General features: G+C 44.1%; 1 protein-coding gene across 4 annotated transcripts in view; it reads left to right on the top strand.

Moving 5' to 3' along the window:
- LOC143957013 (membrane-bound acylglycerophosphatidylinositol O-acyltransferase mboat7-like) overlaps window positions 1-18067 on the top strand; it is a 788470-nt gene that overhangs the window by 24574 nt on the left and 745829 nt on the right. The window lies entirely within an intron of this gene.

Here is an 18067-nt window from a genome sequence, read left to right as displayed (position 1 = left end):
ACATGGAATGCGAGTTGATCGTAACGCTTATATCCAGCTGGGGAGTTGTCATCACCAATCTTGGTTGTGCAACATCCCCAGGGGTCAATTCATTAGGTTACATCGTAATTGTACAAGGAGTGAGGATTATATATCTCAATCCGAAGTGTTGATCTCCAGATTTGAACAAAAGGGATATGATAGGTCGGTCTTGAAGGCAGAATTTGAAAAGGTCAAACAGATTGATAGGACTACTTTAGTCTCCAGTCAACCTAGGGAGACTAATAATAGTGAGCAAAATTTCAGAATGATTTTAGATTACAATGTTCAACATAAAAAAATTCAAAAAGATAGTGTCTAAACATTGGTCCATTTTAAAACGGGACAAAATTTTGGGACCCGTGCTACCTACTCTTCCACAGTTTATTTATAAAAAAGCTCCCTCTGAGGGACCGTCTTGCTCCAAGCGTTCTTAACCCCCCTATTCTGTCAGAGAACCAATTGTTCTCCTTTTGGGGGGGGGGGGGGTTCTACGCTTGTAGGCGGTGTAAGCCGTGCAAGCATTTTAAAGTCAACATTAAGAAACGGAAGAAGTTTCTGGCCTCTGCAACTAATAGGGAATATGATATTTGGCAATTGATTACATGTGACACGATCAGGGTGGTTTACATGTTACAGTGCGAATGTGGGTTACAATACATAGGACGCCCTTCTAGACCTTTACATGTGCGTTTAGCAGAACATGTTGATAATATTAAGGTTTGAAAACCCACAATGTGTCCCGACACTTTAAACAATTCCATCAGCAAAACCCTAAAGGCCTGAAGTTTGGGGGGGATTGATAGGGTCACAAAACATTGGAGGGGGGTAACTTCATACGCCAGTTAAGTCGTAGGGAATCTTACTGCATACATGAGACCAATGTATTAATGCCTGGTGGATTGAATGTCGATTTTGATATTAACTGTTTTATTACTGATCGATAATTTTTTTGTTTACTTTTTATTGTATTTTTAGTACTATTTAATTTATTGGCTGCAGGTGATGTCACGTTGATATGTGTATTCTACATATTTTTAATATTCTTAATTGTTTTTGAATATTAAGTTCGAAACACATCTTTATATGCATTCTGTAGGAGGTGGACTTTTGTAAACTCAAGTTTGGAGAAAAAAGTTTATGCTTTGCCATTTTAAAAATGTGTTTAACCACTTAACAACCTGCCCATAGCCGATTTAACGGCTTCAGGGCGGTTGTTTATCTCTGAGAGGCCGTTAATTAACGGCCTCCCAGAGTTCTGCTCTTGCGCGCACACGAGAGCATCCGTGACCGCCAGGTCCTGCATCACGGATCACGGTTTACCACGTGATCGCTCCGTCAAATGATGGAGTGATCACTTGTAAAGAAACCGGTGTCATAACGCCGGTTCCTCCCTCCCCTCTCTACCGATCGGTACAGCAGAGGGGGAGAGATCGGTGTCAGCAGCACTGTGGGCTGCATCTGCAGTGCCCACATCGCTGCTCGCCGACAATTAACCCCTCAATACCCTGCCAATACCCTGCAATACCCAGCCATACTCGGTGATACCCTGCAATACCCATCCATAGACGCCCCGCCCTCCGGTGCTTCTACCAACTTTTTTATTTTTATTTTTTTATTTCAGGCTTCCCAGCCTAGAGGTGAGATGCAGGGTCTTATTGACCCCCATATCTCACTGTAAAGAGGACCTGTCACCCCATATTCCTATTACAAGGGATGTTTACATTCCTTGTAATAGGAATAAAAGTGATCAAAAATTAGTTTTTGGGGAAAAAAATGTCAAACTAAAATGAGGTTTAAAAAAAAAAATTTATATTGTTCAAGCGCCCCTGTCCCCATGTGCTCGCGTGCAGAAGCGAACGCATACGCAAGTCCCCCCCACATATGAAAACGGTGTTCAAACCACACATGTGAGGTATCACTGTGAACGTTGGAGCGAGAGCAATAATTCTAGCCCTAGACCTCCTCTGTAACTCAAAACATATAACCAGTAAAAAAATTTTAAAGCGTCGCCTATGGGGATTTTTAATTAGCGACGTTTGGCGCCATTCCACGGGCATGTACAATTTTGAAGAGTGACATGTTGGGTATCTATTTACTTGGTGTAACTTCATCTTTCACTTTATGGAAAAATTGGGCTAACTTTACTGTTTTTTTTTATTTTTTTTTTTATTTATTTTTTTTAGCACAAAACTGTTTTTTCCCCAAAAAATACAGTGCGAGATAAAAAGTTGCAACGACCACCATTGTATTCTCCAGGGTGTTTGCTAAAAAAACATATATAATGTTTTGGGATTCTATGTAATTTTCTAGCAAATAAATGATGATTTTTACATGTAGGAGAGAAATGTCAGAATTGTCCTGGATGCTTCAGAACGCCTGATGGCGCTCCCTGCATGTTGGACCTCTGTATGTGGCCACACTGTGTAAAAGTCTCAAACATGTGGTATTGCCATACATGGGAGTAATAGCAGAATGTGTTTTGGGGTGTAATTTGTGGTATGCATATGCTGTGTGTGAGAAATAAACTGATAATATGACAATTTTGTGGGAAAAAAAAAAGGAAAAAATATCTTGATTTTTGCAAAGAATTGTGGGAAAAAAATGACAACATCAAAAAACTCATCATGCCTCTTACTAAATACCTTGGAATGTCTTCTTTCCAAAAAGGGGTCATTTGGGGGGTATTTGTACTTTTTTCTGGCATGTTAGGGTCTCAAGAATTGAAATAGGCCGTCAGTCCTTCAGGTGTGATCAATTTTCAGATATTGGCACCATAGCTTGCTGACTCTATTACTTTCACAAAGACCAAATAATATCCACCAATTTGTACTTATTTTTACCAAAGATATGTAATAGTATAAATTTTGGCCAACATTTATGAAGAAATTACTAAATTTTATAACCGAAACAAAGAAAAATTCTTTTTTTTTTTTTTTTTTTTTTTTTACAGAATTTTCTGTCTTTTTTTTTTTTCTTTTATAGCACAAAAAATAAAAAAAACGAGCGGTGATTAAATGCCACCAAAAGAAAGCTCTATTTGTGTGGGGAAAAAAAGGACAAAAATTTCATATAGGTCCAGTGTTGCATGACTGCGTAATTGTCATTCAAAATGTGAGAGCACCGAAAGCTGAAAATTTGGTCTGGTTATTAAGGGTGTTTAAGTGCCCAGTGGTCAAGTGGTTAAATTCCGCTCATTGATGTGCTCATTTGCATCGTGCGGATAGGCATGATGGGATGAGCAGTTAACAAGGTAACGTTTGTTTAAATTCACAAGGGCTGCCCGAGGTCTCTGCCTGTTATCGTGTAGATTCGTACTACACGACAGGATGTGTGGTTTACCTTGGTAACTTTCGTAAACATGGAGCGGTTGTCCATCACGTCGTGCTTACAGTAAGCGTACTATAGGAACCCCTTATTGTCTATTTATATATCGGGTGTCGCGTAGTTTGTGTCCGCTGATGAAGTCCTGCCCATAGGGACGTAACGTACGAACGGAGATCACGTGACGTCACCCACGGTCATTGTTCATTTTAACTATCGTATGAAGCTTCGTTATTTTTTTTATGTATATTCATCATTTAAAACGTTTTTCTATGGAGAGCACTATGGCCTGTCTTTCTATCCACATGGTCTAAGGAAATGTGAATACTGCTATATTCCGATCCAGTGAGGGTATTCCACAAACGTGTCAGTTCATTTGACTCTGATTTGGAGAAAGCTGTGTCTTCGTTTGTGAACCGGTCGGATATTGTTTGAGAGGAGTACAGCGATTTGGACGAGTTGATAAGCATTCTTTGATATTTAAGTGCATACGACCCTCTGTAATTTAAAGGGTCCATATGATGAGGTGAGCAGCCAGTTTTACCATTGGTGGTCCCCCTTGGCACTAAGTCACTTTATGCATGAACTGACTGTATACCACTGAAGATTCCTCACGTGGACTTTTTGACACAAGTTATCTTTGGACTTTTAATATGTTAGCAATCATTTTATTTTGGTTAGAGCGCTGTACCATCTGTTTGATATATTGTATTTTGCGATTTGGTAATTGATCCTTGGTGTTCAGCAGCTTTTCGTAAAGGGGTTGTACTGCGCTGATTTTTTTTTTTTTCTGTATTTATATTTTGATTTATGTAATGTAATGTTTTTTATCGTGGCTCTTCTTAAGCGGAACAAAAAAAAAAAAAAAAAAAAAGATGTCATTCATTTGTTTTATAGTACATAGTTACATAGTTAGTAAGGTTGAATAGACACCAGTCCATCCAGTTTAACCTGAGTGAGTGTCTATGATTGTCCCTATCCCTGTACATTGCACACTCTCTTCAGTCCCTACCCTCAAGGAGCCCACAATCCAAGGTCCCCATTCATATACTAGGGCCAATTTTGGACAGAAGCCAATTAACCTACCTACCTGCATGTCTTTGGAGTGTGGGAGGAAACCAAAGTACCCGGAGGAAACTCACGTGGGCACAGGGAGAACATGCAAACTCCAGGCAGTGTCGTGGTTGGGATTTGAACCGGTGACCCTTTTTTACTGCTAGGTGGAAGTGCTAACCACTACACCACTGTGCCGCCCAAATTATATTATAATTTTTACTTTTATTTTGGGCCACGTATCCGCAGGTCTTCATAGATAGCCAGGGGCTTTTGTAGGCTCCAGATAACAGCCTAGATGCGGATTGCCTTTGGAACGCATCCCGGGTGCCTAAACAGAGGTGTGGAACACACGCCTGTCGGCCTGTTACGTACCTGCAGGATGAGCCTGACGTACAGTGGGAAGGCTGTCTCGTACAACCCTGGCTCAAGGGCCACCGATGTTGCAACAGTGGTCACAAGAGCCTGGCGGTGTATGGGTGCCTGGTTTGTCTTTGGTCTTGTCAGTTCAGCTGGTGCAGCAGGAAACGGGAAGCAGGCTGGTGGTAAGCTGGGGAGACACTTAATACGTAGTCAGACAAGCCGGGTTTGGTAACAGGTGATCAGATGTAGATATAGACGACAGGCAGAGAATGGTCAGGATACAGACAAAGTTCGGCAACAGGATATCAAGCAGTGTAGAGCAGAGCGTGGTTACAAGGCAGGCCAAGGTCAGGATAGCAGAGATTAAATCATAGTCAAACAAGCCGGGTCAAACACGGGAAACAGATCGGATCACAGGAACAGGCAGTCACTGGAACAGGTATGGGCTGCAGACCAGACGGCAAAGACACAGTGCTGCTGAGGTGTTTAACCCTTTCCCGCCGAGCGTACGCAGATGTGCGTACTCGGCTTCCGGGGGGTATACCGGGATGATTGGCTATCCAGGCATAACAACCGATGCGGCTAAAAGCCGCTCGGCTGTTATGCCGGAGGAGCGGGAGGGGACGTCCCCCCCCCCCCCCTCCCGCCGCCTCCCGCCGCTGTTACCGGTGCTCCCGCTCGATCGGGAGCACCGATTCGCCATCCGATGCCTCCGGCCTCTGGGGAGGAACTGGAACGAAGCCGTAATCGGCTTCGTTCCAGTCTCCTCATAGTAAACACGGAAGCGACGTCATGACGTCACTTCCCGTTTACTTGGCTGCCAATGGCGCCGGTTTAAAAAAAAAATATCGAGTATTCAGAATCACTGTTTTCGGCGATCTGAATACACTGAAGTCTAAAGGAGGGGTGGGGGGTCTTTTAGACCCCCGATCCCTCCATAAAGAGTACCTGTCACCGCCTTTTACTGTCACAAGGGATGTTTACATTCCTTGTGACAGCAATAAAAGTGATCAATTTTTTTTTTTATTATTTTAAACGAGCTCGCGAAGCAAAGAAAACGCATACGGAAGTCGCGCCCGCGTATGTAAACGGTGTTCAAATCACACATGTGAGGTATCGCCGCGATCGTCAGAGCGAGAGCAATAATTCTAGCACTAGACCTCTGTAACGCTAACCTGGTAACCGTAAAAAATGTTTAAAGTGTCGCCTATTGAGATTTTTAGGTACCGTACTTTGTCGTCAATCCACAAGTGCGTGCAATTATAAAGTGTGACATGTTTGGTATCTATTTACTCGGCGTAACACTTTCTTTCACATTATGCAAAAAAATTGGGCTAATTTTACTGTTTTTTTTTTTTATTCATTAAAGTGTCCCTTTTCCCAAAAAGTTGCATTTAAAACACCGCTGCGCAAATACCGTGTGACATAAAATAATGAAACAATCGCCGTTTTATTCTCTAGAGTCTCTGTTAAAAAAATATATATAATGTTTGGGGGTTCCAAGTAATTTTCTAGTAGAAAATATGGATTTTAACTTGTAAACACCAAATTCCAAAAATAGGCTTAGTCATGAAAGGGTTAAGGCAGCCTGTTACCAATCACTGAAATTGGTCTGCACTATTTTAACCCCTAGGTGGCAGATCCATGACACGGCTATTTTGACGCAAACCAGAAATTTATTGCGGTGACCGAGATGGATTCTCATCATTGGGGCTATATCTTCTTTAAATGTGAGTAAGGCCGCGTACACACGGGCAGATTGTCTGCCCAACTAAGTTCGTCAGACAATCCGACAGACAGTCCGTTCAAAATTTGAATGAACGGACTTGACCACACACGATGAGCAGACAGTCCGCTGAAAGCGTGCGTGATGACGTGTACAGCACGTACGACGGGGCTAGAAAAACGACGTCCTATACACTGCAATGCAACCTTCGGCCGTGTAAATCCTTTCTGAGCATGCGCCATACTTGGTCCGTCCAACTTGCCTACACACGAGCGGACTGTCCGCTGAAACCAAGTTTGAACGGACAAAATTACGGAAATTCCGTAAGACTTTGTTCGTCAGACAGTCCGCTGAAAAAGTCCGCTGAAGCCCACACACGAGCGGATTGTCCGCTGAAACACGGTTCAGCGGACTAAGTTGGACAGACAATCCGCCCGTGTGTACGCGGCCTAAGGCTGCAGTGGAGGCACACCCCAGACGAAGTCTATTAAGACGAAACACGTCGGGAGCACTCCACTGCCGCCATTTTTTATTTGCGAAGCGCTTGAAACTACTTTTAAAATGTAAGTGTGATATCAGTTTTTTTTTTTTTTTTTTTTTTTTTTTTGGTACTGGTTATACGGAATTATGCTAAATGGTTCTATCTCTTTATCCTATTTTCTCATCGATTTGAATCTTGACACTATTTATACTTGCCTGGAGAGAGATCTTCCAAAAATCTGGACGCAATGCCAGAAGCTATTGTTGTCTGCTGATACTGCAAAGCGTGTGTGACTCAGAGCGTATGTTCTTGTGGGTCTGAATTATCCGTAAAGCCTACATCTGTACAGGTGGTGGTTGCACATTGCCTCCTTAGATCTGGTGGTCTTCCAGCATTTGAGTCAACCTTTCTTACACAAAAAGAAAATGTGTGTTGGTTTTTTTTTTTTTGTATTATGGTTTTGGTTTGATGTTAACAGGTTTGGGCACATATGTGTAGTGTATATGCAGGTTTAATGTTTTATTACATTAGCCACATTATCACGATACACATTATTTTATAACTAAAATAGTTATATATATATACACACACACACACACACACACACACACACACACACACACACACACACACACACACACACACACACACACACACACACACACACACGGCTTGACAAATTTGCTTAGAATCTAGGAGCCAGTTATTTAAATCATCTGCATGTCTGGTTCATCGGACAATAAGAATTGCTCATACCTGATGCCAAGAGAAAGACAGACAATATTAAAAAAAAAAAAAAAAAAAAAAAAAAAACTTTTGTTTTCGTTATAAGATTTTGCAAAAAAGATATTTTTTTTTCTCCTTCACTGATGTGCTTTGATAGGCTGCACTGATGGGGTGGCATTGAGGTTGGAACTGATGGGCACTGACAGGTAGCACTGATGGGCACAAATAGGCAGCACTGAGGTGTCACTAATGGGAACTGGCAGGTGGCACTGACTGGCATGGGCACTAGACTGCACTAACTGGCAGGTGGCACTAACTGGGATTGGCAGGTGGCACTGGCAGGTGGAAATGGATGGTACAGATTGGCAAGTGGCGCTGGATTGCACTGGCAGATTGCACTGGCAGATGGCATTGGTAGGTGGCACTGGATGGCACATGGCACTGACAGATGGCACTGGCAGGTGGCACTGCTTGGCACTGGCAGGTAGCACTGCTTGGCACTGGCAGGTAGCACTAACTGGCAGGTGGCACTAACTGGCATTGGCAGGTGGCAATGGGTGGCACAGATTGGCAAGTGGCACTAACTGGCACTGGCAGGTGGCACTGGCAGATGGCATTGGCAGATGGCACTAGCTGGCATTGTCAGGTGGCACTGGTTGGCACTGGCAGATGGCACTGGCAGGTGGCACTAACTGGCACTGGCAGGTGGCACTAACTGGCACTGGCAGGTGGCACTAACTGGCACTGGCAGGTAGCACTGCTTGGCACTGGCACTAACTGGCAGGTGGCATTGGCATGTGGCAATACCTGGCACTGGCAGGTGGCACTAACTGGCACTGGATGGCAGGTGGCACTGACAGATGGCATTGGCAGGTGGCACTGGATTGCACTGGCAGATGGCACTGGCAGGTGGCATTGGCAAGTGGCACTAACTGGCATTGGCAGGTGGCAATGGGTGGCACTGGCACAGGTTGGCACTGATTGGCAAGTGGCACTGGTTGGCACTAACTGGCATTGGCAGGTGGCACGCACTGGCAGGTGGCACTGGATGGCACTGGCAGGTTTCACAGCCGATACTGAATGCTCCCTGCAGTACTGCACTGTGCGAAACTGTATGGAGAGAGAGAGGAGCTGACACATTCAGCATGTCAGGGGTGGGCGGGACCGGCAGCTATCCAGCCAATGATTGGGATGCTTAAGGGGAGGGGCCACATGTATCGGCCCCACCCAGATCTCATCCCATTGGCTGATGTTAAAAAGCTGGGTCCCGCCCACCCCGACATTCAACGTCAATTTTGACAGCTCCTCTCTACATACAGTTTCACACACTGCGGCGCTGCTCTGCCAACAGTGTGTGGAGAAGGGAGGAGGATGTCAGCAGCTGCTGAGCCGTTCTCTTCCTGCTCCATCCCAACTACCAATCAGTGCTCTGTGTCTGGAGGCACCAGACACAGAGCAACAGAGGCACCTGTCAGTGACAAAAACCCAGGCGCCGGGGCACAATTTCTAGTCGCAACGGCGCCTGGGATTTGTCGAGGTGTGTGTGTGTGTGTGTGTGTGTGTGTGTGTGTGTGTGTATAGATATAGATATAGATAGAGAGAGAGACTAATTTGATTGTTTTAGCGCTACACTTTATGTAACGCTCCCATTTTGAACAAAAATTTATCTATTTGTTGTGTTAGCTGCTAATCGATAGGTTGACTGTGCAGTGTTTTGATTTCTTCTTTGCAAATATAGAAAGGAGGGCAATCTTTGGGGCAGTCGGTACTTTTTTTTTTTTTTTTTTTTTTTTTAATCATAGATAAAATTGTAACATTCAAATACAGAAGGGGCGGATCCTCACAGTCCCCCCAGACGTGTAGATAAGTTCCAGCAGAGACATCGCAATGCCAGCAGGTGGCCAGCGAAGACGGAAACTATTTTTTGCAGAGTGGCAGGATCTCTGTACCACCTAGATAGATAGGATCTTATAATTCTTTTCTTGAGAATAACAAGAGATCGTAGATTTATGTGTAAAGTGGAAATATGTTTGCCATTCCGGTATGGAGATGTCCTCACCCAGGTCCACAGACCACGTCCTCGTGTAATGTTGCAATTGGTCATGGTTAAGGCCTGTAACAAGCTATGTAGGGAAGAGAGAAGATGCCTGGGAGTTACCTGAAGGGAACACAGATCTTCTAAATTGGTATATGTGCGGTGTATTTGGGAGGAGGAGTGTTTTGGTGTACGTAGACATATGTTGGGCAGTGAGCCAGTCACCAGAACCCTCCTTAGAAACTGGGGTCTCCTGTGAGTGGTGTACAAAGGAGTGAGCTTGAGGCCATTCTGAATGTTTGAAGGAACCCATTGTCGATGCTCCTACACCAGGGGTTGACAAATTTGCTTGGAATCTAGGAGCCAGCTAAAAAAGTTAGGAGCCAAGTCCGTGACGGCGATCTGGACCTGTCCCTGGCCTGACATGGAGACGAGTGAGGGGAAGATAGCGCCCACAGCCCCTCACCTGTCTCCAAGTCATTGCCCATAGCTATTAGAGGGACATTTTATTTGTTTTATTTTTTTCAAATGACGATTTTTTTTTTTTTAATTGCATTTTAGTGTAAATATGAGATGTGAGGTCTCTCTGACCCCAGATCTCATATATAAGAGGACCTGTCATGCTTTTTTCTATTACAAAGGATTTTTACATTCCTTGTAATAGGAATAAAAGTGACACATTTTTTTTTTTAAAAGAACAGTGAAAAAAAATAAAAATAAAAGTTAAAATAAGAAAAAAATTTTTTTTTTAAATGCGCCCTGTCCCGCCAAGCTTGCGCGCAGAAGCGAACGCATATATGAAAGCAATGTTCAAACCACACATGTGAGGTATCGCTGCGATCGGTAGAGTAAGAGCAATAATTCTAGCCCTAGACCTTCTCTGTAACTCAAAACGTGCAACCTGTAGAATTTTTTTAAACGTCGCCTATGGAGATTTTAAAGGGTAAAAGTTTGTCGCCATTCCATGAGCGGGCGCAATTTTGAAGCATGACATGTTGGGTATCAATTTACTCGGCGTAACATTATCTTTCACAATAAAAAAAAAAATTGGGCTAACTTTACTGTTGTCTTATTTTTTTTTTTTTTTTTTTTTATTGAATAAATAATTTTTTCCCCAAAAAAAGTGCGCTTGTAAGTACGCTGTGCAAATATGGTGTGACAGACATTATTGCAACGACCACCATTTTACTCTCTAGGGTGTTAGAATAAGAAAGAAAAAAAGTGTGTGTGTGTGTGTGTGTATGTATATGTATGTGTATATGTATGTGTGTAATGTTTAGGTGTTCTAAGTAAATGGAAGGAGATCTATTAGCATTAATGGTTGTAATTCCAACGGCCACCACAAGAGGGCGCCATATTCCAGAAGGAATAGGATCACAGAAGGGAATAGCTAGCATCACAGAAGGCCTCAAAGCCGGGGGCTCAATTACCGTCGGCGCGGCCCGACGCAATCATGCTGGGGGGGTCCACGGAGACAGGATACCCCCAGCTGTGCTGCCCCAGGCGCCAGTCGCTAATTCTAGTCGCCAATGCGACCTGGCGCCCGGGTTTTGTCGAGCCCTGTCCTACACCCTATGGAAACGTGGGGTTGTCGAAAAGAGATGTCAAGGGACCCGGATCAGAAGAGAGAATGGTATGAAGGCCCCTATTGTACCAAAGTTTAAGGGAGGCCAATGTCAATGGGGAGAAGGAGGGCAAGTGAGAGTAGTCATGTTTATAACCCCAGAGAAGAGCTCGGAGGTCAATAGGAGAAAGATCTTGCTCTATTGATACTGAAGCCTTCAGAAATGGGTGAGGGAACCACTCCAAGACACGTGCCATATGTGCAGCTTTATAATATATTTCAAAATTGGGAAGGCGTGTCCCACCCTGCATCTTCAGGAGAGAGAGTAGATTAAACTTAAATCTTGGGAGCCCCCGATTCCACATGAATCTAAGGGATCGTAAGGAGGTGAATGATTTGGGAACTAAGATGGGGATCGTTTGAAACAGATAAAGGATTTTGGGCAAGGTATCCATTTTTTAGGGTATTATTCCCCCCGAAACAGGATAGAGAGGATCCTCCCCACTCCTCCAAGTCTTTCTGTATATGGGAATGTAAGGGGATATAATTTAGGGGAAATAAGTTGGTTAGGTTGGAGGGCATAATGACTCCGAGATAGGAAATCCCTTTTGTTTGCCAATGAAATGAGAAGTTGGACTTCAGTAGGGATAATGTAAAGGTAGTAAGGGAGATGTTAAGAGCATCCGTCTGCTATATTAAGCTTAAAGTTACTAAAGGTGCCAAAGCGACGGAATTCGATCAGTAAGGATTGTAGTGAGGTTTGTGGGTTCTTAATATAAACTAGGAGGTTGTCGGCATAAAGGGATGGCTTGTAATGGGCAGATGGCATTTGTATGCTGTGAATGTGGACGTTTTGGCGTATGGCGCAAACAAGGTGTAAGATGATGATGATGATGATGATGATGCTCTGTCTTGTGCCATTTGTAATATCAAAAGGTTCTGACATAGTACCGTTTACTAGGACAGTGTCTGAGGGTTGGGAGTACAAAGACATTACTTTGGTAATAAAGGATGACCCAAGGCCGAGTTGTTTAAGGGACAGCTGCAGGAACCTCCAGCTGACCCTGTCGAAAGCCTTCTCGGGAACCAAAGGATAGAAGGCAAGTCCTTAGGCCGTTCCGCTGTATTGGGGATACGAGATGTATTGTTTTGGTGGTGTCCCTCACGCCTCGGCCTGGGACGAACCCCACCTGGTTGTTATGTATCACCTTCCGGAGCAGGGGGGGGGACAAGCGGCTGGCCAGAACGTTTGCAAACCGCTCAAGATCGGTGTTAAGCAAGGAGATGGGCCGATAGCTACTACATCGGGATGGATATTTGCCTGGTTTAGATATAATGGAAATATTGGCAGATAGAAGTCCTTTAGAGGGGAGGGTGGTATTTTCGATTTGAGTTAAAAGCTTTTATTAGAAGGGGCCCCAGTTGGGGGGCAAAAATTTTGTAAAACTGGGGTGTATATCCATCAGGCCCAGGGCATTTTCCTATTTTCAGGTCTTTAATGGCTTGTAGGAATTCAGAAGTGGAGAGGGGCTTATTGAGCTCTAGAGTGTCTGACACGTCAACGGTGGGTAGCGCTGTCTCTGCTATGTAGTCCCGCATGGGGTAACCAAGGGCGGAGGGCTGAATGTCTGGGGCTGCACACGGAAGATTATACAGTTGCGAGTAGTATTGTTGGAAAGATGCAGAAATGCCCGATGTATTAAATGTCTTGGTTGGGTTGGACAATAAAGGGGATAGAAAGACGAGGCGGTCTGGGGTGGATAGTCCTCGCAAGGTGTTTACAGCATTTGTGTGCCAATGAGTAATAGTGGTTGCGTGCTTTATCTCAAGCAATCAAGGAGTGCGAGTCTAGAAGTTGGAGTAGGTCTCTACGGGTATTAGAGAGCTGGACGAAAGTAGCAGAGTCCAGGTCATGTATGTGAATGGGTTCAAGCTCTGCAATCGTGGCAAGGAGTCTGCGTATGTCGTCAGGTCTAATTTTCTTGAGTCGAGAGCTATGTTGTATGAGAATTCCCCCGTGTCGCGCATTTTAACATTTCACCTTGGTTGAGGGGGGAAGTCGTGTCCGAGGAGTGATCGACTATGACATTTTTAATGGCTTTAGAGACATTGGGGACGCATACAGAGTCCCATAGTAAATTGTTGTTGAGTCGAATTCATTCCCCTGCAAATCGCAGGAGGGCGGGCCAAGGTCGGGTAGACTGGGGCATGGTCTGACCAAAGAATGTGACCGATCGACGCTTGGAGGGGGGTGTCTAACGGGGATTGTGAGATGAGAAAGTGATCTAATCTACTATAGGAATTGTGTGCAATAGAGTATTAACTGTAGTCCCTCTCTGCGGGATGCTGGACCCGCCAGACATTCACCAGATGGGAGGAGTGTAACGGTGATTTTATACGTGTCCGTTTTGAGTAGGGCACAGAAGACTTGCCCAAGGATGTGTCTGCGGACGGGGACAATGTGACATTAAGATCTCCACGAAAGATGGACCTCCACAGGAGGACAGTCTGGTGAGGACCGATGAGAGGAACCGAGCCTGACCCATGTTGGGAACATGAATGTTAGCCACTGTGAAAAGAAAATTGTTTTGTTTCAGTTTCAGAAATATGTAACGACCTGCATCATCTATGAGGGAGTCTAGTACCTCCTGGCTAAAAAGATTTATGAAAGGCAACAGATACACCCTTGGATTTAGCCTGAGGGTTAGTACTATGGAACCCTTGTGGGTAATATCTATTGCGCAGGGGTGGTATAGCACCTGTGTGAAAGTGTGTGTTTCTTGCAAAAACAAAATTTTAGAACACATTTTATGAAAGTGATAGTGTCTGGCTCTGCTTCTCAGGCATATTAAAACCCTTTCAGTTAAAAGACGCTAGGGTTATTGGTCCGTCATTCGCCATAGGGAGTCTAAGCAGCTGCGGAACGGCATACTTTGATATGTCAGGAAACAACTTCCCTTAAGGAGAGGGACAGATATGATCTGTATTTAAGGAGGGGGGAGACGGAGGGGAGAGGGCAGAGGGATATAGGTAAAGTAAATGGGCATGGTGAGAAATGAGAGGAGGAAGAAAAAAGGCAGAAGACAGAATGACCTTATATATGTCATACGGCAGTGCTTGACAAAACCCGGTCGCCAGGTCGCATTGGCGACTAGAATCAGCGACCTTGCGCCTGGGGCAGCATAGCTGGGGGTATCCCGTCTCCGTGGACCCCCCCCCCCCCCGCGCGATCGCGTCGGGCCGCGCCGCAGGCGGCCGGTAATTGAGCCCCCGGCTTTGAGGCCTTCTGTGATCCTATGGTTCCTTCTGGAATCTGGCGCCCTCTTGTGGTGGCCGTTGGAATTACAACCAACAATGCTAATGGGCCAGTCTTTCTCCATCCCTTTACTTAGAACCCCTAAACAAAACAAAAAAAAAAAAAAATATATATATATATATATATATATATATTTATATTTATTCTAACACCCTAGAGAGTAAAATGGTGGTCGTTGCAATACTGTCTGTCACACCATATTTGCACAGCGGACTTACAAGCGCACTTTTTTGGGGGAAATTTTTTTTATTTAATAAAAAAAAAAGACAACAGTAAAGTTAGCCCAATTTTTTTTTTTTATATTGTGAAAGATAATGTTAAGCCGAGTAAATCGATACCCAACATGTCACGCTTCAAAATTGCGCCCGCTCATGGAATGGCGACAAAATTTTACCCTTTAAAATCTCCATAGGCGACGTTTAAAAAATTCTTCAGGTTGCACGTTTTGAGTTACAGAGGAGGTCTGGGGCTAGAATTATTGCTCTTACTCTACCGATCGCAGCGATACCTCACATGTGTGGTTTGAACACCGCTTTCATATATGCGTTCGCTTCTGCACGCAAGCTTGGCAAGACAAGGCGCATTTAAAACAATTTTTTTTTTCTTATTTTAACTTTTATTTTTAATTTTTTTCACTGTTCTTTTAAAAAAAAAAAGTGTGTCACTTTTATTCCTATTACAAGGAATGTAAAAATCCCTTGTAATATAAAAAGAGGACCTGTCATGCTTTTTTCTATATGAGATCTGGGGTCAGAGAGACCTCACATCTCATATTTACACTAAAATGCAATTTAAAAATGTCCCTCTAAGAGCTATGGGCAATGACTTGGAGACAGGTGGGGGGCTGGGGGCTATCTTCCCCTCACTCGTCTCCATGTCAGGCCAGGGACAGGTCCAGATCGCCGTCACGGACCTGGCTCCTAACTTTTTTTAGCTGGCTCCTAGATTCCAAGCAAATTTGTCAACCCCTGTCATACGGGTAATCGCAAGCATGGCCACATTCCTTCCCTTCAATAAAGAAGCAATCAGTGTAAAGTTCACATATAGTGTCTTGGGGGAATGGGCCTAACAGGTCAAGATGAGACAAAAAGAACCATAATAAAGGCCACTAAGTGGCTGCAAAAGATCAATAGTAAGGGATTTTACAGTGAGTACAAAAATCCCATATTTTTTATTTTTTTATTTATTTTTTGTTATCCCCCAAAAAATTATTCTCCTCCTTCCTCCTCCTTCTTCCTCCTTCTTCCTCCTTCCTCCTCCTTCTTCCTCTTCTTCCTCCTCCTTCCTCTTCTTCCTCTTCTCCTCCCCCCTCCCCAGAGTCCTGGGAGGTCCTGGTCTCGGGGACAGGCTCTCAGTTTAACTGGGACTGTCCCTGAGACCACAACTGGGAAGCTGTTGTTAAACTCATGGCTGTAGGAGGCCTCATACGTAATTGTGTGTGTGTGTGTGTGTGTGTGTGTGTGTGTGTGTGAGAGAGAGGAAAGGAAGAAACGGGGGGGGGGGGGAGAAAGGTGAGAAGAGTCTAGATGTGGTCAGTCCATGGGTCCCATATCTTGTTATATTCTCTGTAATAAAATCAAGAAATTTGAGTGAGTTTATCATTGATCATAATCTATTGGAATTTACTTTTAACCTGGTCAAGGGGGATTGACTGTTTCCAATGTCTTGCGAGTTGTAATTCTTACTGCCAGCAATATATAATAATACATTTTATTTGCTCCCTCCCCTCCCTTTTTTTTTTTTTTTTTTTTTTTTGTATTTCGTCACACAGTTTGTGAAAGAGGGAGGCTTCAGGAGATCTGTGAATGTTTACCCTCCGTCACCGAGTTGATTAAGTTGAAGATTCAAATCCAAAATCTAGTTACAAGGGGGCATTGCCACCAGATATGGTGCATTGTCCCCAACTGTTCGTATCATTGGAAGCAGTTTGGCGAGGTGGAAGGGTGCATCTTGGCTACTCTAGTTGGTACCAATGTATGAGTGTTTGTTTTATAGTTGACCTCTATAAGAGTAGTGTCCAATGGAAATCTTGGATAACTGATAAGTAATATCTCGCCATTGAGTAAGATCAAAAGTTGGATTCATATCTTTCACACTGGTCCATATAGGCAAGTTTTGAGTTTGGCTTGGTGAGGGAAGTATATATCGCAGATATCCGACCCCTCTGAAAGCCTCTGGCCTGACATGTTAATTCAAATATTGTAAGCGTAAAGGGGTATAGTGTGTAGTGGATCCCCGTTCAGAAAATCTGATTCTCAGCAACCCTTTATTAAGCCACCACTGAAACAGTTGTGGAGTCAAACAAGGCGGAAACTCTGGGTTACAGAAAATGGGAGCTAGTTGCGTACGAGGGGATGATTGAAGAACTGCGGTTGTGTGTCCTATCCCATATTGCTAAAAAAAAATGTGTTTAAGGTGGGGCATAGTATAGGTGGGCGTCAACGATTAGAAAGCCATTTTAAAGTGGTGTTGCCACCAAAAAAATAAAACTACTTAAAATTCGTAAAAAAAATAATTGGCAAAAAAAAATTTTTTACTCACCTCTAAATACCGGTTGCTAGGGGGTCCCTCGTAGTCTGCCTTCTTCATTGCCCGGGCTGGTGACATCACTTCCCCTCGCGCCGCACATTCACCTGGGACCTGTCATGTGTCCCAGGTGACTGTACGGCGTATCACGGCGCCCTGCGCCTATCGCGCATGCGCAGTGGGTGCCCGGCTGTGAAGCCACAGCCGGGTGCCCACAGTATGCATGACGGCGCCGCGAGCGGAGAGCGAGGGGGGGGCTTCGTTCCCCCGCATCGCTGGACCCTGGGGCAGGTAAGTGTCCGATTTATTAAAAGCCAGCAGCTGCAGTATTTGTAGCTGCTGACTTTTAATTTTTTTTTTTTTTTTAGGGGGTACCCCACTTTAAGGATCCTATAACAAATGGATGACAAGCAGATGCTTCTATGGAGACCCAAAGAGGGACCGAACTTTTAGTTTTGGTATAAGCTAGCTGGGCTATCTGAGCTGATTGGTAATATGCCTGTAGAGCCCCCCATAGGTTTAGGTGTATAAAGTGTTTGTTTTTTGTAGCCAAGGTCTTTTATTACCCTATATGAAACGCAAAACTTCAGCCTGTAAATGTTGTTTGTCTCTCCTCGGGACTGCTACTAGTAAAGTTCTAAAGTAATAGAGGAGTCTAGGTAGGAACGTCATTTTTATTGAATTGACTGCCAAACCATGAAAGGAAATCTACACAACAACGAAGATCCTCAAGTTTTTTAAATAGTGGGGGATAATTTGCCTTAAGACCCCTTTCATTCTGGGGCGTTTTTCAGGCGTTTTTCATGCGCTTTAGCGTTAAAAAAAAAGCGCTTGAAAGAAGCCACAACTGCAATCCCAATGTAAAAGCCCGAGTGCTTTCACACTGAGGCGCTGCGCTGGCAGGGCGTCAAAAAAAGTCCTGCAAGCAGCTTCTT

Source organism: Lithobates pipiens, unplaced genomic scaffold, assembly GCF_037356315.1.
Source record: "Lithobates pipiens isolate NorthernLeopardFrog02 unplaced genomic scaffold, aLitPip1_a1.2 Scaffold_48, whole genome shotgun sequence".
Lineage (NCBI taxonomy): Eukaryota > Metazoa > Chordata > Amphibia > Anura > Ranidae > Lithobates > Lithobates pipiens.
Note: the sequence above shows the minus strand (reverse complement) of the source record. Positions and strands in the feature narration are given on the sequence as shown.